This window comes from Macaca thibetana, chromosome 13 (assembly GCF_024542745.1).
Source record: "Macaca thibetana thibetana isolate TM-01 chromosome 13, ASM2454274v1, whole genome shotgun sequence".
NCBI classification, from domain to species: Eukaryota; Metazoa; Chordata; class Mammalia; order Primates; family Cercopithecidae; genus Macaca; species Macaca thibetana.
Genome location: NC_065590.1, coordinates 44608595 through 44633180, shown reverse-complemented (window position 1 = coordinate 44633180; position 24586 = coordinate 44608595).

Genomic DNA, 24586 nt, shown 5'->3' with positions numbered 1-24586 from the left:
AAATTCATATGGAACCAAAAAAGAGCCCAAATAGCCAAGGCAATCCTAAGCGAAAAGAACAAAGCTGGAGGTATCACATTGCCCAACTTCAAACTATACTACTGGTATAAACTATTTCTGGTTAATGGCTACATCAACCAGAAAAACATGGTACTGATACAAAAACAAACACATAGGCCAATGGAACAGAATAGAGAGCCCAGAAATAAGGCCACATATCTACAACCATCTGATCTTCAACAAAACTGACAAAAACAATGAGGAAAGGATTTCCTATTCAATAAATGGTGCTGGGATAACTGGCTAGCCATATGCAGAAGATTAAAACTGGACCCCTTCCTTACACCGTATACAAGAATCAACTAAGGATCGATTAAAGACTTAAATGTAAAACCCAAAACTATGAAAACCCTGGAAGACAACCTAGGCAATGCCATTCTGGACACAGGAACAGGTAAAGATTTTTTTTTTTTTTTTTTTTTGAGATGGAGTCTTGCTCTGTCACCCAGGCTGGAGTGCAGTGGCCGGATCTCAGCTCACTGCAAGCTCCTCCTCTCGGGTTCACACCATTCTCCTGCCTCAGCCTCCCAAGTAGCTGGGACTACAGGCACCCGCCACTTCGCCCGGCTAGTTTTTTGTATTTTTTAGTAGAGACGGGGTTTCACCGTGTTAGCCAGGATGGTCTCGATCTCCTGACCTCATGATCCGCCCGTCTCGGCCTCCCAAAGTGCTGGGATTACAGGCTTGAGCCACCGTGCCCGGCCACAGGTCATGATTTCATACAAAGATGCCAAAAGCAATCGCAACAAAAGCAAAAATTGACCAATCTAATTAAATTGATGATCTAATTAAATGTAAGAGCTTCTGCAGAGCAAAAGAAACTGTCAACAGAGTAAACAGACAACCTAGAGAATAAGAGAACATTTTTGCCAACTATACATCCCACAAAGGTCTAATATCCAGCATCTATAAGGAACTTAAACAAATTTACAAGAAAAAAACAACCTCATTAAAAAGTAGGCAAAGGACATTAACAGACACTTTTCAAAGGAAGACATACATGGGGCCAACAAGCATGTGAAAAAAAGTTCAGTATTACTGATCATTAGAGAAATGCGAATAAAAACCACAATGAGATACCATCTCACACCAGTCAGAATGACTATTATTAAAAAGTTAACGCCGGCCACGGTGGCTCACGCATGTAATCCCAGCATTTTGGGAGGCTGAGGTGGGTGGACCATCCTGGCTAACATGGTGAAACCCCATCTCTACTAAAAATACACAAAATTAGCCGGGCGTGGTGGCAAGCGCCTGTAGTCCCAGCTACTTGGGAGGCTGAGGCAGGAGAATGGCTTGAACCTGGGAGGCGGAGGGTACAGTGAGCTGAGATAGCACCACCGCACTCCAGCCTGGGCAACAGAGTGAGACTCCATCTCAAAAAAAAAAAAAATGTAAAAACAGATGCTGGTGAGGTTGTGGAGAAAAAGGAACAGTCATACACTGTTAATGGGAATGTAAAATTAGTTCAACCATTGTGGAAAGCAGTGTGGTGATTCCACAAAGAGCTAAAAACAGAACTGTCATTCAACCCAGCAATCCCATTACTGGGTATATACCCCAAGGAATATAAATGGCTCTACCATAAAGAGACATGCATGCATATATTCACTGCAGCACCACTCACAATAGCAAAGACATGGAATCAACCTAAATGCCCATTAATGGTAGACTCGATAAAGAAAATGTGGTACATATGCATCATGGAATACTACATAGCCGTAAAAAAGAACAAGATCATGTTCTTTGCAGGAACAGGATGGAGCTGGAGGCCATCATCTTTAGCAAACTAATGCAGGAACAGAAAACCAAATACTGCATGTTCTCACTTATAAGTGGGAGCTAAATGATGAGAACACATGGACACATAGAGGGGAACAATAGACACTGGGGTCTACTTGAGGGTGAAGGGTGGAGGAGGGAGAGGATCAGAAAAAATAACTATTGGGTACTAGGCTTAGTACCTGGGTGACAAAATAATCTGTACAACAAAGCCCTACAACGTGAGTTTACCTATATGACAAACTTGCACATGTACCCCTGAACCTAAAAGAAAAAGTTTTTAAAAAAGAAAATTCTTGTGTCATGTTTTCTTTCCTTCAGAACTTTAAAAATGTTGGTCCTCTGTCTTTTGGCATTGTGAAAAAACCTGAGGAAATTTGATCTGGTTTTTCCTTTTGTAAATGCTTTTTTGCATGGTTAACCACATGAGGTTTTCTTTGTCCTTGGTGTCTCATAACTTCAGTAGGATATATCTTGATGTTGAACAGTCTACGTCAATTTTTCTTGGAACATCTATGCCCTTTTGATCAGCAGAGTGAAATCATCCTTATTTCAAGAAAGTTCTATTATTTTTTGAAATAATTTATACTTAATTTCATTTATTCTCTTTTTTTTTTTTTCCAGAAATGTTTATTCTCCTTCAGAAATGCTGGAGATCTCTCTTTTTTTTTTTTTGTTTGAGATGGAGTCTCGCTCTGTCGCCCAGGCTGGAGTGCAGTGGCGCGATCTCAGCTCACTGCAAGCTGTTGGAGATCTCTTTTATTGGTCTCCCATAAGAATAATAATTTTCTTTCTTTTTTTTTTTTTTGAGACAGGGTCTTGCCCTGCTGCCCAGGCTGGGGTGCAGTCAGGTTGACTCCCAAGTAGCTGGAACCACAGGTGTGTGCCTCCATACCCAGCTATTCATTTCGTTTTGGGTGATTTCCTGGTTTTTGCCCACCAGATATTGAACTAGAGTCAGTTTTTTCTTTTTTTTTAGACAGTGTTTTGCTCTTGTTGCCCAGGCTGGTACAATAGTGCCATCTCGGCTCACTGCAACCTTCGCCTCCTAGGTTCAGGCAATTTTCCTCCCTCAGCCTCCCGAGTAGCTGGAATTACAGACATGTACCACCACGCCTGGCTAATTTTGTATTTTTAGTAGAGACAGGGTTTCTCTATGTTGGTCAGGCTGGTCTCGAACTCCCGACCTCAAGTGATATGCCCACCTTGGCTTCTCAAAGTGCTGGAATTACAGGTGTAAGCCACTGTGCCTGCCATCAATTTTTTAACTGTTTTTTGTGGGGTTTTTTTTTTTGTTTTTTGTTTTTTTGGCTTCTAATGTAGCTTCCATCTCTATCAGATTTTATTCTTCCATTTTTATCCTGAACTTATTAGCTTGCTTTTTATCTTCTCTCATTTTAGAATCTCTTTTTTGAATTCTTATGTCTTGTCTTTGCAGCCTTTTTCTAGAAATAGTGTTGTCTGAAATTTCTTTGAGAATATGGAGAATTTATCTGAACATATTTTCTGTTTCCTTGGGTAATTATTCTTGCGGTGTTTATTTTATTCATCAGGCTTTTGTGTATATTTCCTTCCTCTGCAATTTCTATGTGTAAATCCAATATGGTTCCCTGGGTTATTGTTTATCTTTGGATGGGATCCACTACTGGCTGAATAGCAGTATAAGGAGTGGAGAAAGGGCTAGGGATGTTGGAGAGAATCTAGGAATCCTTCAGCTTCAATAGGTTTTGTTATCTCAAACAGCCTTTCATTTACTTCCTTTTTCTTGGGGGTCATCTCCCCACAGCTTTTGGTGTTCAGGAAGTCCATGTGGCCCAGACTTACAGGTCCCTGGGTGCAACCCGGCGGTCCCACCTCCACATCCTCCTTCCCCACTCATCCTTCTCGCATGACTGCCTTTCTGGAGGCGAGGTTAGCAAGGTAGTTCCTGCAGGCCCACCTCCCCTGCCATTCTGCAGTGCCTGTCAGCTCTCTACAGGACTTCCCCAGTCTCTGGGGACCAGCCTGTGCTAGGTATTGCTGAGATATTAATAGATTCCAAGCGTTATCAGCCAAGCTTCTATCACGGACTTTTGGAGTAATCTGTGTCCTACCCTCGGTCCAAGGAGGCACCTGGCATCTCTCTCCTGTTACAGTTCCCATCTTACAGTAACAGCAGGTTTGCTTTATGGGCTCTGGTTTGGTTCTGTAGTTATTTGTCTCATTGAAAACAGAGGCCTCAGCCGGGTGCAGTGGCTCACACCTGTAATCCCAGCACTTTGGGAGGCTGAGGTGGGCGGATCACGAGGTCAGGAGTTCAAGACCAGCCTGGCCAACATGGTGAAATCCTGTCTCTACTAAAAATACAAAAAATTAGCTGGGCATAGTGATGCGCGCCTGTAGTCCCAGCTACTCGGGAGGCTGAGGCAGGAGAATTGCTTGAACTCAGCAGGCGGAGGTTGCAGCGAGCCAAGGTCACATCACTGGACACCACACACTTCAGCCTGGGTGCCAGAGCGAGACTCCGTCTCAAAAAAAAAAAAAAAAAGAAAACGGAGGCCTCTTTCCCTATTTTTCATTTGTTTCGCTGTGGTCAGTAGGCTTCATAATAGGAGAGTGGAGTAAATATTTTAACAGGAAGTCTTTTGTTTTGAAAAGCTAATTGATATTAACTGATCTATTTATAACCTGGGAATATTTACCTTTGTTATGTTTTATGTGAATATACTATAAATTATAAATAGGAACACTATTTTTGTGCTTGTTTATATTCTGTTTCTCCTATTTTCTTTTTTCTTTCTTTTTTTTTTTTTTGAGATGGAGTTTTGGTCTTGTTGCCCAGGCTGGAGTGCAATGGCACAATCTTGGCTCACTGCAACCTCTGCCTCCTGAGTTCAAGCGATTCTCCTGCCTCAGCCTCCCAAGTAGCTGGGATTACAGGTGTGTCCCACCACATCTAGCTAATTTTTATACTTTTTGGTAGAGACAGGTTTCACCATGTTGGCCACACTGGTCTTGAACCCTTGACCTCAGGTAATCTGCCTGCCTCCCCTTCCTAGAATGCCTGGATTACAGGCGTGAGGCACCACCCCTGACCATAACTTTTTTTATTACAAAAATAACACATGCTCATTATAAAACAGTGAGCAACACTAAAAAAGAAAAAGCACAGTGAAAGCTATTGAAATGCCACCATCTGTACATAATTGCTATTAAGTTTGTGTGATAATCTTTTGAGACATTTTCACATCAATGTGTCAATAATTTGAGAAAATGAAATCATATGCTTCTTTGTAAAGGTTTTGTTTCGTTACATAAGTACTACATGAACACATTAGCATGGAAAAAAATTCAAAGGAGGCAGACAAGCTCTCCCTTACTTTCCCTTCATCCTCTTTCCTTTCCTTGGGAAAATCACTTGTCTCAGCTTTCCAGGCTTTTTTTCTATTCATTTACATACATATTTGTAAACACATAGAAACATATACAATTAAAAACAATTTTTTTGACACACAGTCTTGCTTTGTCACTCAGGCTGGAGTGCAGTGGCACAATCATGGCTCACTGCTGCCTCGACCTCCCAGGCTTAAGTGATCCTCCCACTTCGATCTTCTAAGTAACTGAGATCACAGGCATAGCCACCATGCCCAGCTAATTTTTAAATTTTTTGTAGAAACAGGGGTGTCACTATGTTACCCAGGGTGGTCTTGAACTCCTGGGCTCAATGATCCTTCTGCCTAGGCCTCCGAAAGAGCTGGGATTACAGGCATGAGCTGATGTAACTAGCCACATATAGTTTTTTTTTAAAAAAAAAAACCATATATTAGATCACTGAATATGATTGAATTTCTTATTCAGTTTATTTTTGGTTACTATTGAGAAGGGGATCTTATTTTATTTATTTATTTTGAAGATGGAGTCTCAGTCTGTCGCCCAGGCTAGAGTGCAATGGCGCGATATCTGCTCACTGCAACCTCCGCCTCTCGGGCTCAAGCGATTCTCCTGACTCAGCCTCCCGAGTGTCTGGGATTACAGGCATGCACCACCACACCCAGCTAAATTTTTTTTTGTATTTTTAGTAGAGACGGGGTTTCACTGTGTTGGCCAGGCAGGTCTCAAATCTCCTGACCTCAGGTGATCCACCCGCCTCAGCCTCCCAAAGTGCTGGGATTACAGGCATGAGCCACCGGGCCTGGCAGGGATCTTATTTTTAATTAAAATTTCTAACCAGTTTAAAGGAATTGAATTGTGTTTTGAGTATACACTATCTTATATTCATTTACTTTGCTCAACTGTTTTATTAATTCATATGAATTACAACCCCTGCCTTGGATTTTTAAAGTTCCCAATTATGCTTGAATTACTGATATTTCTTGCATATTTTGTTCTAATATTTACTTTTCCAGCACCATATTTAAGTAACAGGTGTGAGGTAGAGACATGATTGTCAACTTTAAGACGTGAGTGCGTCAAACTCACCTGGAGGGCTGGTTTGGGATAAACTTGACCAAAGATGGACAAGACCTGTACGTTGAAAACTAGAAAACATTGCTGAGAGAAATTAAAGAACTAAGTACGTGAAAAGATACTATGAATTCGCGGATCAAAAGACAAAAGACTAGAATATTTGAAGAGCTAGAACATATGTATTTTGTTTGGCTCAGACAGTATTTAAAGATTATTTTGAAAAGATTATGAACTTTTTTAAGAATAAGAGCTTTAGTTTTTTATTTTTTATTTATTTTATTTATTTATTTTTAATTTTAAAATTTTTACGTATATATGTATTTATTTATTCTTGAGATGGGGTCTCCCCTTGTCACCCAGGCTAGCATGTTGGCTCACTGCAACATTTGCCCCCAGAGCTCAAGCAGTCCTCCCACCTCAGCCTCACAAGTAGCTGGGATTACAGGACATGCCACGATACCTGGCTAAGTTTTGTATTTTTTGTAGAGATGGAGTTTTGCCATGTTGCCCAGGCTGTCTCAAACTCCTGGACCTAAGCAACCCACCCTCCTCAGCCTCCCAAAGTGCTGGGATTGCAGGCGTGAGCCACCACACCCAGTCTATTTATTTATTTTTTTGAGGCAGGGTCTTGCTCTGTTGTCCAGGCTAGAGTGTACTGGTACGATCATGGCTCACTGCAGCCTCCACCTCCTGGGCTGAAACACTCCTCCCACCTCAGCCTCCTAAGTAACTGGGACTACAGGTGTATGCCACTCACCCAGCTAATTGTTTTATTTTTATTTTGTAGAGACGGAGTCTCACTATGTTGCCCAGGCTGGCTTTAGCTTTTTAGATCCAAATATGAATATACAGGAAACACAGAAGACAGGGGAGCATGTTAAATGACACCAGCAAAATCCAGACTGTGGAAAACTCTGTAGGACAAAAGGCCTAGCTTCTTTAACAAATACATTGCAAGGGGAAAAAAGGTGGGAGCACAAACCTACAGATTAAAGAAGACTTAAAAATATACCTACCAGTCACTCTCAAGGTGTGGGCTGGGTTTAGATCCTGTTTCAGACACACTATACAAAGTAAAATAATATTAAATAAATATTTTGTGAGAAAATTATAAATTTTAACACTACAGGTTATTTGATGGTAGGAAATTATTGGGATTTTATTTAGTTATTATATGTGTCATGGTTAGAAATAAGAGTTCTATGCTGGGCGTAGTGGCTCACGCCTATAATCCCAGCACTTTGGGGGGCCAAGGCGGGTGGATCACCTGAGGTCAGGAGTTTGAGACCAGCCTGGCCAATGTGGTGAAACCCCGTCTCTACTAAAAATGCAAAAATTAGCTGGGTGTGGTGGCAGGCGCCTGTAATCCCAGCTACTCAGGAGGCTGAGGTAGGAGAATTGCTTGAACCCAGGAGGCACAGGTTGTAGTGAGCCAAGATTGTGCCACTGCACTCCTGCCGGGTGACAGAGTAAGACACCATCTCAAAAAAAAAAAAAAAAAAAAAAGAAAGAAAAGAAAAGAAAGCAGCATTCTTTGGGCATGGTGGCTTGTGGCTCACGCCTGTAAACCCAGCACTTTGGGAGGCCGAGGTGAGCAGATCACGAGCTCAGGCGATCCAGACCATCCTGGTCAACGTGGTGAAACTCCATCTCTACTAACATAAATTAGCTGGGCGTGGTGGCATGTGCCTGTAATCCCAGCTACTCAGGAGACCGAGGCAGGAGAATTGCTTGGACCCGGGAGGTGGAGGTTGCAGTGAGCTGAGAACGCACCATTGCACTCCAGCCTGGCAACAGAGAGGGAGACTCTGTCCCCCCCAAAAAAAAAAAAAAAAAAAAAAAAAAAAAAGAAAAGAAATAAGAGTTCTTATCTTTACAAGAAAATGATGAATTGGATTTACTTCAACATAATTCTGAATGAAGGGAAATAGGTGGGGTTATAGATGAAACAAAATTGGCCATAGTTGACAATTGTGGAAACTTGGTGGTGGATACACGGGGATTCATTATACTCTTTTGCTTATTTTAAAATATGTTTGAAGTTTTCATTAACTTTGTTTTTTGTAAGCTTTTAGCAGCTAATAATAACTTATTTTTTAAGGGGAACTTCCTCAAAAAAATTCTGATTTTAGATTCTCTTGAAAAAAATGGAAAGATGTGGTAACACTAGGCCAACTTCCACAGTGCAACAACCAGCCGGAGTTGAAAAGGATCACGAGGAAGGCCTGAGGCAGCCATAGTCCAGACCACTCCCGGGGGCACTTCAACCTGGCTCACTCCTGTGTTGACACTACCCGCCTCGGCCTCTAAGTGTTGGGGTCACAGTCCTGCTATGGACTGCCTCACATTCCTCCTAGCACTCTCCTACACCCAGCCCAAGTCCTGTTGTCAAGTGGGGCTGGCACAAGGAGGGTTGCTTGCTCTGCCTCAATTTTCCATGTATTTTTTCCCAGATCTTTTTTTTCTGTGCCATGGATCCTCTTTGGTCCCCCAAGAATCTAGGGTTTTAAAACTCAAAAGCCAGAAAGAAACACTTCTCCCTCCTGCCTCCTACTTTCTGTCATTATGTCCCTTCCCTGAGGGGGTGAGAACAGAACAGGCTGACACTTTGGGGAAAGAGGTGGAGATGGGAAGGAAAACCAGGAGAATGTGGTTAAGATATAGCTGTAGATCTTATACCTATCAGATTGGCAAATATTAAAAACTTGGCTAATATCAGGTACTGCCAAAGGTGAAGGAAAACAGAAACCCTCCGGGAATGTCAACCAGTATAACCTCTCCGGGAAGAAGATGAGAAATAGTAAGAGAAACTAAATACAGACAGATCTTCCCACCCAGCAATTCCATCCACTCCTAGATGCTGAGCCCAGAGAAACTCTTACAAAACGTGTAAGAGGAAGCCGGTTGCAGAATTGTTTATAATAGGGACAATTTGAAAATACCTAGAAATTTACTAATAGGAAAATAGATAAAATGTGCAAATGATAATAATTCAGCAGATAAAAGGAATGCTCTGGCCACATCCACTTATATCAACTTGGATCAATCTCAAAAACATAACTTTGGAAAAGGGTGAGAAGCAGAATGAGATGTATACCAAAGACTACTTACCCATATTTTTATTTATTTTTTTTATTTTTTTTGAGACAGTCTCGCTCTGTCACCTAGGCTGGAGTGCAGTGGTGCGATCTCGGCTCACTGCAACCTCTGCCTCCCAGGTTCAAGCGGTTCTCCTTCCTCAGCCTCCCGAGTAGCTGGGATTACAGGCGCCCGCCACCACGCCTGGCTAATTTTTTGTATTTTTAGTAGAGACAAGGTTTCACCATTTTAGCCAGGATGGTCTCGATCTCCTGACCTCGGGATCCGCCCGCTCAGGCCTCCCAAAGTGCTGGGATTACAAGCATGAGTCAACGTGCCTGGCCCACATATTTTAAAAATATGCACAAAAAAACACCAATCTCAGACCTGCGTGCAAATCAAACTACAGATTGGGAGGGAAGACACACAAAAATCACGGGAATGGGTCCTGTGGTAAGAGGAGAAAAGCGAGATTGGGGATGGGCTGAAGGGGGCCAAAAAATAAGGTGAAGTAAAATACAATTGAGCCCTGCATATACCAACAAAGATGGCATGCCTTGAACCAAGAAGTAAGGCTAATTCATTTTGAGCACGTGAAGTCTCCACAAAAAGAAAAAAAAACTAAACCAAAACAAAACATCAGTTAATGTTTAACACAAATGGAAACAGAGCTCCAGGGAGTGGCTGTGGCTACCCAGAGGTCTAATATGCGCCAGGCAGTGACCAACCAAGGTTGGTCACCCTGGGGTTTGGATAGTGAGGGCAGAGGGTGGCCTCAGGCAGCTCCAGGGGGACTCAGGTGCCCTGGAACCTTCAGTCCCTGGCGATGACTTCTAAAAGACTGGTCTCATTCTGGGGTGACCCCATGTGATGGCCTTCAGTCACTTTACTCACAGAAATTCAGTCTCCCTGAGGCACTGCTGACTGCTTTCAGGGAACTTGATGGTCACAAGATTTTCCCGCAAAGATTGTTACCATGGGGTGCTTTCCATCTGTTATTAACCTCAGGCTTCGCCAGCAAAGTCAGCATATCCTGGGAACACAGACTCCTCCCGTCCACTTTTGCTGCCTGCTTTCAGTAACCAAAAGCTGTTTCTCAAACAGCATATTATAGAACCCAGACTAGGCCTGTCCAGCTTATTTTTCACGTGGCGGGGACGGGGCAAGTGGTTCTGGCCAACAGCTCTGATAATGCTTGACGTCCCACTCTTGGGGAATGAAGGGGAGAAAGATAGATGATGAATTATTTGCTGTCTCCTGAATCCATCCTTCTTCTGTTCCTTCCTCTTCTCCCTCCTTTCCTTCTCAAACATAAAATCACTGCTGAGTACACACCAGGCACTGTGCTAGGCACCATATGATTTGAGTCTGACATTATCACCTGCCCTCAAGGAGGTTAAAGTCTAGTGGGGAGGAAGCAATGATATCAAGCATGATGGAGACGTGAGGGTGCTTTGAGGCATGGAGGCAGACGGCTGCATCTGATGGGAAGGTGTCAGAGACAGCTTAGAGGTGGAGCACGTTGAGCTGAGTCTGGAGGAACATAATGGAGTCAAGAAGAATGGGAGGAACTGGGAGAGGTATTCCTGCTGGAGAGGACAGTGTGGGCACTGGCTGGGAGCGTGAAGCACTGGGAGGCTGACTGTAGTTCGTCATGTCTGGATTTGGTGCTCCGGACTGAACTCAGGCCCTATCTTCTCCCTGAAGCCTGCAGCAGGTGCCCCACCACATCAAGTTCCAGCCCCCATCGCCCCCCAGCTCTACCTATTGACAGTCGCATGTTTCCCTTCTGTTCTCTCTCTTACGAACTTTTTTGGTGTGAAGACTTCCTTTCCCAGTCTTAACTTGGAGAGGGTCCCAAGAGGTCAATGCTTCTCCCACCCAGTGCTCAGAGCTCTTATTCCACCATGGGGATGCCTTGCCCGATTCTGAGTGGGTACAGTGTTCACCGAGGAGGCAGGCTGAGGCGGTTGGTAGCAGTACTGAATCCACCCCAGCCCATTGGGGTTTCAGTCTGAGGGGCTTCTCCAGCGTGTGCCTGAGCCTGGCTGACACCTGGGCCAGTCAGCAGGTGAACATTCTTCTGGGAGGGGAACTGAAAGCCTGTTGTAGCCAGGTTCTCAGTGATTCTGATCTCCTAGTTTTCAGGCCCTTGAATGGTCTCCTGCCACATTTGTATCAGGGTCGGTCTGCATGACCTACAGAGCACAGCAGAAGTGATGGCATATGCCTTCAAGGCTAGCTTAAGAAAGGGGCTGTGATTAGCCTGCCTTAGTTTCTGCCTTGGGCTGCTCGCTATGGAAGGCAGCTGCTGTGTTGTAAGGACATTCATGCAGCCCTCTCAGAAGTCCCAGAGGTGAGGAACTGAGGCCTCCTGCCAACGCCATGTGAGGATCCATCTTCAACATGAATCCTCCAGCCTCACATCAAGCCCTCACGTGAGAGCAGCTCTGTTTAATATCTTGACCGCAACCTCAAGAGAGACCCTGAACCAGAACCACCCACCTTAGCCGTGTCCAAATTCCTGACTCTAAGTTAACATTAGCGATGACACATGTTTTGCTGTTGAGGCTGCTGTGTTTTAGGGCAATTTGTTACATAGCAATAGATAACTCATGCAAAGCACCTGGCCACTCTCAGTGGCGTTTCTCACTGCGTGTTTGGGGAGGCTTCCGGACTGGGGTTTTGCCTCCTCTGCCAGACAGGAAATACTAGGCTTCCCAAAAAGTCGCAGCAACTCACTCACAGCTCCTTCTCTCTTCCTAGCAAATTGAAGGTACTTTCCTTTAAGCAACCAAAATCCAACAACAGATGCTTCAACAATAGATGCAAAAAGAAATCTGAATTGGGGGAGGGTGAGAAAAGAAAAATAAGAAAAAAGGGAAGAGAAAGATCCATCCTGTGAGGTCTGAGAATAAAAGAAGGAAAAGGAAAAGAAAAAAAAAAAAAAAAAAAGAAATCACCACTGAACTCTTAGCTGGCTAAAACAGAGTTTATCTCCTTATCTCCACCCCCAGAGGTCTCCAGTCAGGGAGGTGACTGGCCTTGGGCACTGGGACATTCCCAAAACGTTATGTAAACAAGCCCCATCAGGCCCTTCCAACCTCCCAAGCTCTCATTGCCTCCCTTTTGCTAAGTTGGTATTTAAACTTCTACCCCGGCTGTACAGCAAGGTACTTATTACTGAGTGCTACCACACATGAATAACCTCGTCTTTTTTCCTGTTCCTATGTCTATTGTGAGTCATTTCACAAACCCCCTCCTCAAACCTAAGTTGGTAGAGGAAAAGATTTTTCTCCCAGTACCCTCAAGTCAAAGAAATTCCCAGGGGCTGTCAAGTGGGAAGTTCTGGAGCCCACTGCACTGAGTATTCTCTCTGGTCAAAATGAACCTTCCTAAGAACCACCACCTCTACAGGGGAGATGCTGCAGGGATCCCAGACACACCCACCACCCCCAGATACAAATGGCCAGAGGCCCTTGGAAACAACTGCTGGACCTGAGGTCACGGCTGGGGCACCCTCTGACATACAGAAGGCTGCATCATCACCTGGTCTGCAGCAGCTTCTTTCTGGGTTTTGGCTTCTTTAACAAACACTTAGTGCTTGCTATGAGCCAGGCTCTCTTCTAAGTATTTTCGAAATATGAAGTCATTTAATCCTCACAACAACCTGCGGAGGCAGGTATTTTTACAGATAAGGATCCTGGGGAACAGAGAGGTGAAACAATTTGCTCAGGGCCACACCGTGAGTGAGTGGCAGGGCCAGCCTGGCTCCATGCTCTGCACTGAGATGAGAATGGACCCAGGGTCCACTTAGTGAGCATTCTGTGCCGCCAGGGCACTGTTTCTTGGCCAGCACTCCTGGGGCTGGACAGGGTTATGTATGTTGGTTTGGGCTGCGGGGAATCCAGGGGTCCATGTCCAAGCAGGGTATCAGCTCTTGAGGAAGCAAGGCCATGGCCTTACTAGAGATCTCGAACGTCGTCTTCCAGGGTCAATCTCCACACTCAGCGCTGAGGGTCTGCCCCAGCCCTGCCCAGGGCATGAGGGGCTCTTGTGCTCAGGCTCACACCTGCCTCCTCCCCCTTGCCAGGGTGCCCCTTTGTTTCCCACCTTCCTGGACCAGTGCCTCTCAACCAAGGACAGTTTTGTCCCCCGGAAGACATCTGACACTGTCTAAAGGCATTTTTGATAGTCATGACTAGAAGGCTGCTACCGGCATCTAGTGAACAGAGGCAAAGCAGCCTGCAATGCACAGAACAAAGCCTTACCATAAAGAATGGTCTGTCAACAGTGCCGCAGTGAGAAGCTATGACCTAGGCCCACCTCACGGCATCCTTAAGGCTGAGGACCCCTCCTGTGTGATCTGTTTCCTGTTACAGTGGGGGCCCAGCGTCCTGGGAAGTCCACACCCATCCTCACTTTGGCGTCTCCCAGAGCTACAACAGAACATGAAGGACTCAGTTTGTACTCCAGCCTCAAGTTCTTGGAAATAAGGATGTTGAGGTCCTGGTAAATGTGGTGGCCATTATTTTGCATCAGGCTCTGTGCTGAGCAGTTTGCATATTTTATCTTATGTCATTCTCAGCCAGTCTGTGATGCTATTATTATCCTTCTTTTATAGATTGGGAAACTGAGGCTTTAAAAAAGTAGCTTGCTCAAGGTCACACAGCTGATAAACCTGGGGACAGTCCACTTTCTAGCCTAACCAGGCCGATATACCTACTTAGGCAAAGTAAACATGGTCAATTCCCAGGGAGAGCCCAACTGACACCCACCCTTGGCCCGGCTTGTGTCTTCCCCTGGGATCAGCACCCCTCACTCCACAGCACAGTTGCAGCTGAAGCTCTCAGGGCCAGCTAGTTCTCTTCCCCTCTCTGGTTCTTGCAGAAGGAAGGGGAAAAGTACAGAGAGGCAAGAGGAGGGTTAATTTTTGTGCAGGGACAGTTAAGACAGAGAGGAAAGGGCAGGGAAGAGATGGACAAGGGAGGGAGGCTTGGGAGCTTTTTATTATTTATTATAGCAGGGGAAAGAATGGGAGGTTTGTTTCTAAGCCATAAATACTCTCCTTTGATCCCTGTGTCTATCAGAGATAAATGAGTCACTCTTGGGCCTCAGAAATTAATGACTGTCCTAACGATCACCCTAAGTGACCTTGCAGCATTCCTAATTCTCGCCACTCCCTGCAAAGTAGCTGTGTCAGGGTTTGACAAGGTTTGGGGATGAGGCGGGACTGAGCAGGATGAAGGCGTAATTTCATTCCTCAGCCCCAGCCTCACTTTGCAGAGATGAAATTGGCCTCTACTCCTAAGGCCAGAGAACAGTCAGAACCAGACCCCAACTTCTGGGCTCTGCCCTCCCTGGCTTTGCTTCAAACACAGGGATGGGGAGCAATGGGTGAGGAAGCTTCAGAGCCCTGTGGAATTCTGACCTGAGAGAGGGCGGGTCCCCAAGGGCTGTGCAGGCCTGCAGGGGCACCTGAAAGCAAGAGGGCATTTAGAGCAAGTTAACATCTGACCTCTCAGCAGGCCCTGCCCATTCAGACTAGGGAAGAGCTTTGAAGTTTCCTTTGTGTGATGTTTTCATGGCCACGATCCTACTGTACTGGAATTAGCCCGAGGCCCTGCCCCTTCCCTGGAGATTTGTTCCCCAACTACAAAAGTCTTAGAAAAATACCGCAAGCTCCACCCACCATCCCCACACCACTGAATGCTTTTTCCTTAGGCTAAAATACCAGGGAGGAAAAGGCCTCAGAACCCCCACCAGGAGACATTCTGTGCATGTTTACAGTTTCTCAAGAGGAAAGCATCCCCCTGGAACCAGATCTGAGGGCAGGTGCTTCCCAGATAACCATGTTAGGGGGCGGGGAGGACGGAGTAAGGGAGGGAGAGGCAAGATTGTCCCTGGAGGCTTCCCAAGCCACAGGCCGGTCCAGAACAGCAAGGCTATGGGTTCTGGCCCAGAGAGCAGAGGAAGCAGGTGAACCCAGGCCTTCCGGTCGTGCCCAATGAGCAAACCAGTGTGCTTACTGTGGCCAAATATCCATCTCGGGGATCTCTCTCTGAATTTCACCAATGGCTTCTGCTATACTATTGCTCAAGTCCACCATAAAAACATTGTTTAAAAACGGAGGGAGAGGAAGACAAAAGGGAGGAAAGCGGAGAGAGAAACGCGAGGAGACGGAGAGAGGCAGGGAATCCCAAAGCAGCCTGCTAGATTCTGCTAGATTCGGCTTTACAGAGTAAAGACTCTGAGCAATAGTGCCATCTTGTGGCTATGAATAGGAATTACAATTAGTGCGCGCGCTCGCGCGCTCTCTATCTCCTCTCTCTCTCTCTCTCTCTCTCTCTCTCTCTCTCTCTCTCTCTCTCTCTCTCTCTCTCTCTCTCTCTCTCTCTCTCTCTCTCTCTCTCTCTCTCTCTCTCTCTCTCTCTCTCTCTCTCTCTCTCTCTCTCTCTCTCTCTCTCTCTCTCTCTCTCTCTCTCTCCTCCCCCCCTCTCTCTCTCTCTCTCTCTCTCTCTCTCTCTCTCTCTCTCTCTCTCTCCCTCTCTCTCTCTTTCATCTCTCTCTCTCCCCCCTCTATCTTGTGGCTATAAATAGGAATTACAATTAGTGCGCTCTCTTTCCCCCCCCTCCCCCCGCCCGCCTCCTACTCATGGTGTTTGCAACTGCAGGGGCACAAGTCATGCATTTTGTTTCCATCCAAGACTATCGCCTCTCCCCCCACACCTAACCCCAAACTACTCCAGACTCTGCACTCTCTTCCACACACCTCTGGGGTGAGTCCACAGTTGCCCAGTAGAAATACCTGCTATCTGATGTTTGACTCAACTCTAAGACTCATTCAACAAATACTTATTGTGCTCTTATGTGCCAGGCACTATCCTAAGATCTGCGGACCTGACTATAAATAAAAATGTCTCCATTCAGGCACTTTACATTTTAACCAGGGAGGCAAATATTAAACACATTCATATAAAATATAATGGGATGTAGTAACAAGTGCAATAAAGGAAAATAAGGCAGGGAGTTCAGAGCTATTTCAGATAGGGTAATTGATGAGCTACAACTGTTTGGTTTTTTTTTTTGTTTTTTGTTTTTTTTTTTGCAGGGATAAGGTCTTGCTATGTTGCCCAGGCTGGTCTTGAACCCCTAGCCTCAAGCAATCCTCCTGCCTCAGCCTTCCAAAGTGCTGGGATTACAGGTGTGAGCCACTGTGCCTGGTGCAATCGCAACTTTTATCAGCAGAGATATCTGCTAATATTTGTGCAGAGGCGTGGATGAGGTGAGAGAGTAGGGCAGGTGAGTATCTGAGGGGAAAAGGACCTGCAAACACAATGACCAAAGCCATCTGTCCAGATCTTCTCTGAGATGTGACTCCAGAGTAGCAGCCAAAGAATATGACACTCAGGAAGTCATCTAGGGTTCGAGGTGCTAATGCCAACTTTTTTCTTTTTCCTTTTTTGAGACAAGGTCTTGCTCTGTCACCCAGACTGGAGTGCAGTGGTGCAAACACAGCTCACTGCAGCCTTGATCTCATGGACCCAATTGATCCTCCCACCTTAGCCTCCCTAGTAGCTGGGATTACAGGTGGGTGACCCCATGCCCAACTAATTTTGGTATTTTTTGTAGAGATGAGATTTTGCCATGTTGCCCAGTCTGGTCTCGAACTCCTGGACTCAAGTGATCTACCTGCCTTGGCCTCCCAAGGGATTGCAGGTGTGAGCCAGCATACCCAGCCTAGAGCCAACATTTCTCTTTCTTCTATGCTTAGCGTACAAAGGTATCTTTATGAAAATCCACCTGCTAAGGCCCCCACCAGGACAGCATGTGGGGACGCTCTAGGCCATTCTGGATTCAGGACCTTCTGGCTCCATTCTGAATACAAAAGCTGACTTTTGACATGAGAAATCTGACACACTCTTCACTCTCTGAGCCTGGGATTTTCTTTCCCAAATAGCTGGGCTTCTTTCTGTGGCCAGTGGTGATCCCACAAGCTTGCCTTTGCTTATATCAAAGACCCCAGATCTCTAGTTGAATGTCTCCACCAAGACATCAGAGTTGAAATTAAAAAGAGCATTTCTTTCAGAGAATAAGCCCAAGCTTTGGAGATCTGGTTTGTAGCCGGTTCCTGTCCCAGGCCAGCCTGCTCTGTCCCTTGCTCATTTGATTTTCTAGGTTAACAAACAGAGCAAAGTTTCCCGGTGTGCTTGCAGAATATCACCTGGAACATTATTTGGGGGAGAGAGGCAGGGTGCTGAGCTTTTCTGAAGGCTTGTATTCTATAGGCCAGGGAGCCAGTTACTTACAAGTAAAACTGTCCCCAACTAGATTGCTCTATCAGGGCCCATTTGAGGTTGGCTTTTTTAGCATGTGAGTCAGCATATGAATCAGGCCAGGCATGGTGGCTCACACCAGTAATTCTAGTGCTTAGGGAGGCTAAAGGGAGATGGTTGCTTGAGTCCAGGAGTTTGAGATCACCCTGGTCAACACAGTGAGACTCCATTTCTACAAAAAATTAAAAAATTATCCAGGCATGGTGGCACGTGCCTGTAGTCCTAGCTAATTGGGAGGCTGAGGCAGGAGGATTGCTTGAGCCCAGTAGTTCGAGGTTGCAGTGAGCTGTGATTGTGCCACTATACTCCAGCCTGGGTAACAGAATGAGACCCTGTCTCTAAAAGAAGTTTAAAAATTGAAAAAAACAAGTATGAATCAAGTATAGCCTGAGTGGATTCTGGGTAGACAAGGGGACTGGTTTCATCAGGTTACTTGACTCAGAAAGTCAAAAATAGGCTGGGGGCGGTGGCTCACGCCTGTAATCCCAGCACTTTAGGAAGCCAAGGGAGGTGGATCACTTGAGGTCAGGAGTTCAAGGCCAGCCTGGCCAACATGGTGAAACCCTGTCTCTACTATAAATACAAAAATTAGCTGGGTGTGGTGGCACGCCCCTGTGATCCCAGCTATTCAGGAGGCTGACGTGGGAGAATCACTTGAACCTGGGAGGCAGAGGTTGCAGTAAGCCTAGATCGCGCCATTGCACTGCAGCTTGGGTGACAGATTGAGACCCTGTCTCAAAAAAAAAAAAAAAAAAAAAAAAAAAAAAAAAAGTCAAAAATACCTGAGGTCTTTTCTTTAGTGTCTGCATTCTCAATGTTCATTTCATACCCGAGAAGCAAAGCCAGGCAAGGCAGCCTGGTAAATAGGCCCAGATCTTTTCCCAGAGAGCACTTTGTAACCTTGATAACAAGACTCAAATGACCTCCACCAAAATCAAAAACAAAACAAAACAAAAGCCCTATTTGAATGTTAGAAAACATGTTCACAATGAATCTAGTCTTTCTGTTTTTGCGGTTTCGGCAGCTGCTTTATTTGGGTGTGTTCTTGACAGTCATGGTTTCAGAGGGTTCTATCCAAGAGGAAGTCAGTCCTCTGAAGACCAAGTCTGTGTACTGGACAATTTGAGCTGACGGCAGCTGCCAGCTCATGCTTGGCTCTTCATGGTGGACTGTCTCTCGTGCAGGTCAGCTTGTCCTGGCAGATGCTATTCATGACAGTGCTTTCCTGCCTGGGCCTGGGGAGAGGCCCTCCTGGGAGATTCCTCTTCTGGCTGAACCTGTACCTGGGCCTGTGTGCGGGTAAGGAAGGTAGATCATTGCTGCCTTAAAACGAATCCAGTGGATGTACCTGGATCAGAAGACACAATGAACTCACCAAAAGTCAAATCATTGTTAACCAGGACAAAGACTGACTTACAGGCAAAGTCCTCTCCCTTCCATGAGAAACAGCTCTACCAACACTGTCACCTCTCCAGTGACGGCTGTCATGGCATTTGTAGTGTGTGTGGTGGTTGTTTTTTGGAAGATGGGATCTAGAGGGTGAGAGGGGGTAGGGGTACAGGACTGGCAGCAATAGCAAGGGCTTAGAGCAAGTACATTTGGTAGCTGCCCGTGGGAGTGTAAACATTTCAGGAGGCCAGTCTGCCAATGTATGTCATGCCCAGAACAGTCCTGGCTTATTGTTATTTATTAATAACTATGGATTTTTAAGATTATCCTTTTTCACTCTCAAAGAATTCTGCTTTGGAGAATAAATGATATAGTCACCCAATCTTTGGTGTGCCTTTAGGGAACATATCCTAAGAATATGTACAAAGATGGCCGGGCGCGGTGGCTCAAGCCTGTAATCCCAGCACTTTGGGAGGCCGAGATGGGCGGATCACAAGGTCAGGAGATCGAGACCATCCTGGCTAACCCGGTGTAACCCCGTCTCTACTAAAAAATACAAAAAACTAGCCGGGCGAGGTGGCGGGCGCCTGTAGTCCCAGCTACTCCGGAGGCTGAGGCAGGAGAATGGCGTGAACCCGGGAGGCGGAGCTTGCAGTGAGCTGAAATCCGGCCACTGCACTCCAGCCTGGGTGACAGAGCGAGACTCCGTCTCAAAAAAAAAAAAAAAAAAAAAAAAAAATGTACAAAGATATAGATTTAGGGATGTTCACTACAGGGGTATCAGGCTTAAAGAAAAGCTAGAGATAAGTTATGTGTTTACTAACAGAGAATTAACTAAATTAGTTAAATAAATTACAGTACATTCCACACAGTAGAATGCTGGATAAGCCATTTAAATGAAATGTGGAAAAATATTTAGTGCCATGGGAATATATGCATATTATTAAGAAAAATTACTAAACACTGTTTATATATAACACTATTATAATAGTGTTTAGTAATATATATAGTGTTTAGTAATCTAATATTAAATACTATATATATTTAGTCATTCATTATATATCATAATTTACTATTAATGATTATATATATATTATCATACAAACCTAGTTTACAAAGAAAAAAACATATGCACTGAACAAGACTTGATGAATATACACTAAGCCATCAACAGTGGTTATTTCCAGGAAGTGGAATTGGAAGTGTCATGTACTTTCTTTTATGCCTTTTCTGCATTCCTACATTTTCTGCAAGGAATGTGTATGTTGTAGGCAAAATAATAACATCAAAGATGTCCACATCCTAATCCCCAGAACCTGTGAATATGCTAGGTTACATGGCAAAAGGGAACCACGGCCACAGATAGAATGAAGGTTGCTGATCAGCTGCCTTTGAGAAGGGGAGTGTATCCTGGATCATCCAGGTGAGTCCAGTGCAATGACAAAGGCCCTTAAAATGGGGAAGAGAGGCTGGGCGCTGTGGCTCACGCCTGTAATCCCAGCACTTTGGGAGGCCGAGGTGGGCGGATCATGAGGTCAGGAGATTAAGACCATCCTGGCTAACACAGTGAGACCATCCTGGCTAACACGGTCTCTACTAAAAATACAAAAAATTAGCCAGCCATAGTGGTGGGCGCCTGTAGTCCCAGCTACTTGGGAGGCTGAGACAGGAGAATGGCATGAACCCAGGAGGCAGAGCTTGCAGTGATTCGAGGTAGCACCATTGTACTCCAGCCTGGGCAACAAAGCGAGACTCTGTCTCAAAAATAAATAAATAAATAAATAAATAAATAAATAAATAAAATGGGGAAGAGGGAGGCAGAAGAGTGAAAGTCAGAATGATGTGATATGTGTGAGGAAGGCTTCACCAGCCACGTCTGGCTTTGAAGAAGGGGCCATGAGCCAAGGCATGTGGAAGGCTCTAGGAGGTGTAAAAGGTGAATGGGTTCCCCTAGAGCCCCCAAAAGGAATACAGTCCTGTTGCACCTTGATTTTAGCCTAGAGAGACCCATTTTGGACTTTTGACCCCAGAACTATGAGATAATAAATCTGTGCTGTTTTAAGCCACTAAGTATATGATAATTTGTTGTAGCAGCAATGGAAACTAACACAAGAAATTTCTTTTTTAGTCAGAAAAAAAGATAATAAGAGAAGTCATTTTTTTTTTTTTTTTTTTTTTGAGACGGAGTCTCGCTCTGTCGCCCAGGCTGGAGTGCAGTGGCGCGATCTCAGCTCACTGCAAGCTCCGCCTCCCGGGTTTATGCCATTCTCCTGCCTCAGCCTCCAGAGTAGCTGGGACTACAGGCGCCCGCCACCTCGCCCGGCTAGTTTTTTGTATTTTTTTTAGTAGAGACGGGGTTTCACCGTGTTAGCCAGGATGGTCTCGATCTCCTGACCTCGTGATCCGCCCGTCTCGGCCTCCCATAGTGCTGGGATTACAGGCTTGAGCCACCGCGCCCGGCCCGAGAAGTCATTTTTAAAGAGAGGATTGGGCTAAGCTCGGTGGCTCATGCCTGTAATTCCACACTTCGGAAGGCCAAGGCAGATGGATCACTTGAGGTCAGGAGTTTGAGACCAGTCTGGGCAACATAGCAAGGCCCTGTTTCTACAAGAAAATGAGAAAATTAGCCAGGCGTGGTGGAGTGCACCTGTAGTCTCAGTTACTTGGGAAACTGAGGCAGGGGGATTGCCTGAGCCCAGGAGTTTGAGGCTACAGTGAACTGTAATGGCACCACTGCACTCCAACCTGGGTGATAGAGCAATACCTTGTCTCAAAATAATAATAATAAAATAGAAGATTAGAAATCATTCTTTGTAATCTAACCCAACAGCCATCCAGGGAGGAGGCCTGGATCAGTCTTCTTCCTATAATCTGCATGAGGAGCTTCCAGAACTAGCTGGCTGCTGTTTTGTTATTAGCAGATAACAACAATATTGTCAATAAGTAAATAATCAAGAACCCCAAGCAGATTTAACCCAAAGAAGACTACCTTAAGGCATTTAATAATCAAAATTCCAAAAGTCAAGGATAAAAAACAGACTCTAAAAGCAGCAAGAGAAAAGAAACAAACAACATGCAATGGAGCCCAAATATACCTGGCAGCAGACTTTTCATTGGAAACTTTACAGGCCAAGAAAGAATGGCATGACATATTAAAAATACTGAAGGAAACAAACTTCTACCCTAGAATAGTATATCCAGTGAAAACATCCTTCACACGTGAAGAAGAAATAAAGACTTTCCCAGACAAACAAAAACTAAAGGATTTAATCAACTCCAGACCTATCCTACCAGAAATGCTAAAGGGAGGACTTCAATTGGAAAGAGAAAGACATTAATGAGCAATAAGAAATCATCTGAAGGTACAAAACTCACTGCCAACAGTAAGTACACAGAAAAACACAGAATATGATACCACTGTGACTGTAGTTTGTAAACTACTTTTATCCTAAGTAGAAAGAATAAACAATGAACCAGTCAAAAATAATAACTATAACAACCTTTCAAGACATAGTCAGTAAAATAAGACATAAATAGGCCAGGCACAGTGATGCACTCCTGCCACCCCAGCACTATGGGAGACTGAGGTGGGTGGGTCACTTGAGGTCAGGAGTTCAAGACCAGCCTGGCCAGCATGGTGAAATCCTGTCTCTAGTAAAAATACAAAAATTAGCTGGGTGTGGTGGCGCTTGCCTGTAATCCCAGCTACTCAGGAGGCAAGGCAGGAGAATTGCTTTAAGATCATGCCACTGCACTCCAGCCTAGGCAGTAGAGCGAGACTCTGCCTCAAAAAAAAAAAAAAAAAAAGATATATAAATAGAAACAATAAAGATTTTAAAAGCTGGGGGATGAAGTTAAGCCATAGAATTTTTATTAGTTTTCTTTTTGTTTGTTGTTTATGAAGAGTGTTAAGTTGTTATTAGGTTAAAATAATGTGTTATGGCCAGGCACGGTGGCTCACGCCTGTAATCCCAGCACTTTGGGAGGCCGAGGCAGGCAGATCACGAGGTCAGGAGATGGAGACCATCCTGGCTAACATGGCAAAACACTGTCTCTACTAAAAATACAAAAAATTAGCCGGGTGTGGTGGCAGGCGCCTATAGTCCCAGCTGCTCAGAAGGCCGAGGCAGGAGATGGCATGAACCCGGGAGGAGGAGCTTGCAGTGAGCTGAGATTGCGCCACTGCACTCCAGCCTGGGGGACAGAGTGAGACTCTATCTCAAAAAAAAAAAAAAAGAAGAAAAGTGTTATAGCATTTGCAAGCCTCATGGTAACCTCATACAATTAATATACAAAAAATAAAAAGCAAGAAACTAAATCATATCACCAGAGAAAACAATTTTCACTAAAGGAAAACAGAAAGGAGACAAAAAAGACCAGAAAATAAGTAATGAAATGGCAGGTGTAAGTCCTTACTTATCAGTAATAACATCGAATGTAAATGGACTACATTCTCCAATCAAAAGACATAGAATGATGGACAAAATGAATGGACAAAAAAATAAGATCCATTGGTCTGTTGCCTACAAGAAACATACTTCTCCTATACAGACATACATACCCTGAAAATAAAGGGATGGAAAAAGATATTCCATGCCAACAGAAACCAAAAAAGAGCAGGAGTAGCTGTAATTATACCAGACAAAATATATTTCAAAACAAAAACCTATAAGAAGAGACAAAGAAGATTACTATATAATGATAAAGGGGTCAATTCAGCAAAAGGATATAACAATGTTAAATTTATATGTACCCAACACTGGAACACCCAGATATATAAAGCAAATATTATTAGAGATAAGGAGAGAGATAGGCCCCAATACAATAATAGCTGGAGACTTCAACACCACACCTTCAGCATTGTACAGATCTTCCAGACAGAAAATCAACAAAGAAACATCAGATTAATCTGCACTATAGGCCAAATGGATCTAATAGGTATTTACAGAACATTTCATCCAATGGCTGCAAAATACACATTCCTTTCCTCAGCACATGGCTTGTTCTCAAGGATAGACCATATGTTAGGTCACAAAACAGATCTTAAAACATCCAAAAAAATCAAAATAATATCCAGCATCTTCTCTGACCATAATGGAATAAAACTAGAAATTAGTAACAAGAGGAATTTTGGAAACTATACAACTACATGGAAATTAATATGTTCCTGAATGACTAACGGGTCAATGAAGAAATTGAGAAGGAATTTGAAAAATTTCTTGATGTGAATGATAATGGAAACGCAACATGCCAAAACCTATGGAATACAGCAAAAGCAGTACTTAGAGGGACATTTACAGCTTTAAATGTCTACAGTGAAAAAGAGGTAAAACTTCAAATAAACAATCTAATGATGCATCTTAAAGAACTAGAAAAGCAAGAGCAAACCAAACCCAAAATTAGTAGAAGAAAAAAAAATCAGAGAAAAAAAAATGACATTGAAATGAAAAAAATTATATAAAAGATCAACAAGACAAAAAGTGTTTTGAAAACTT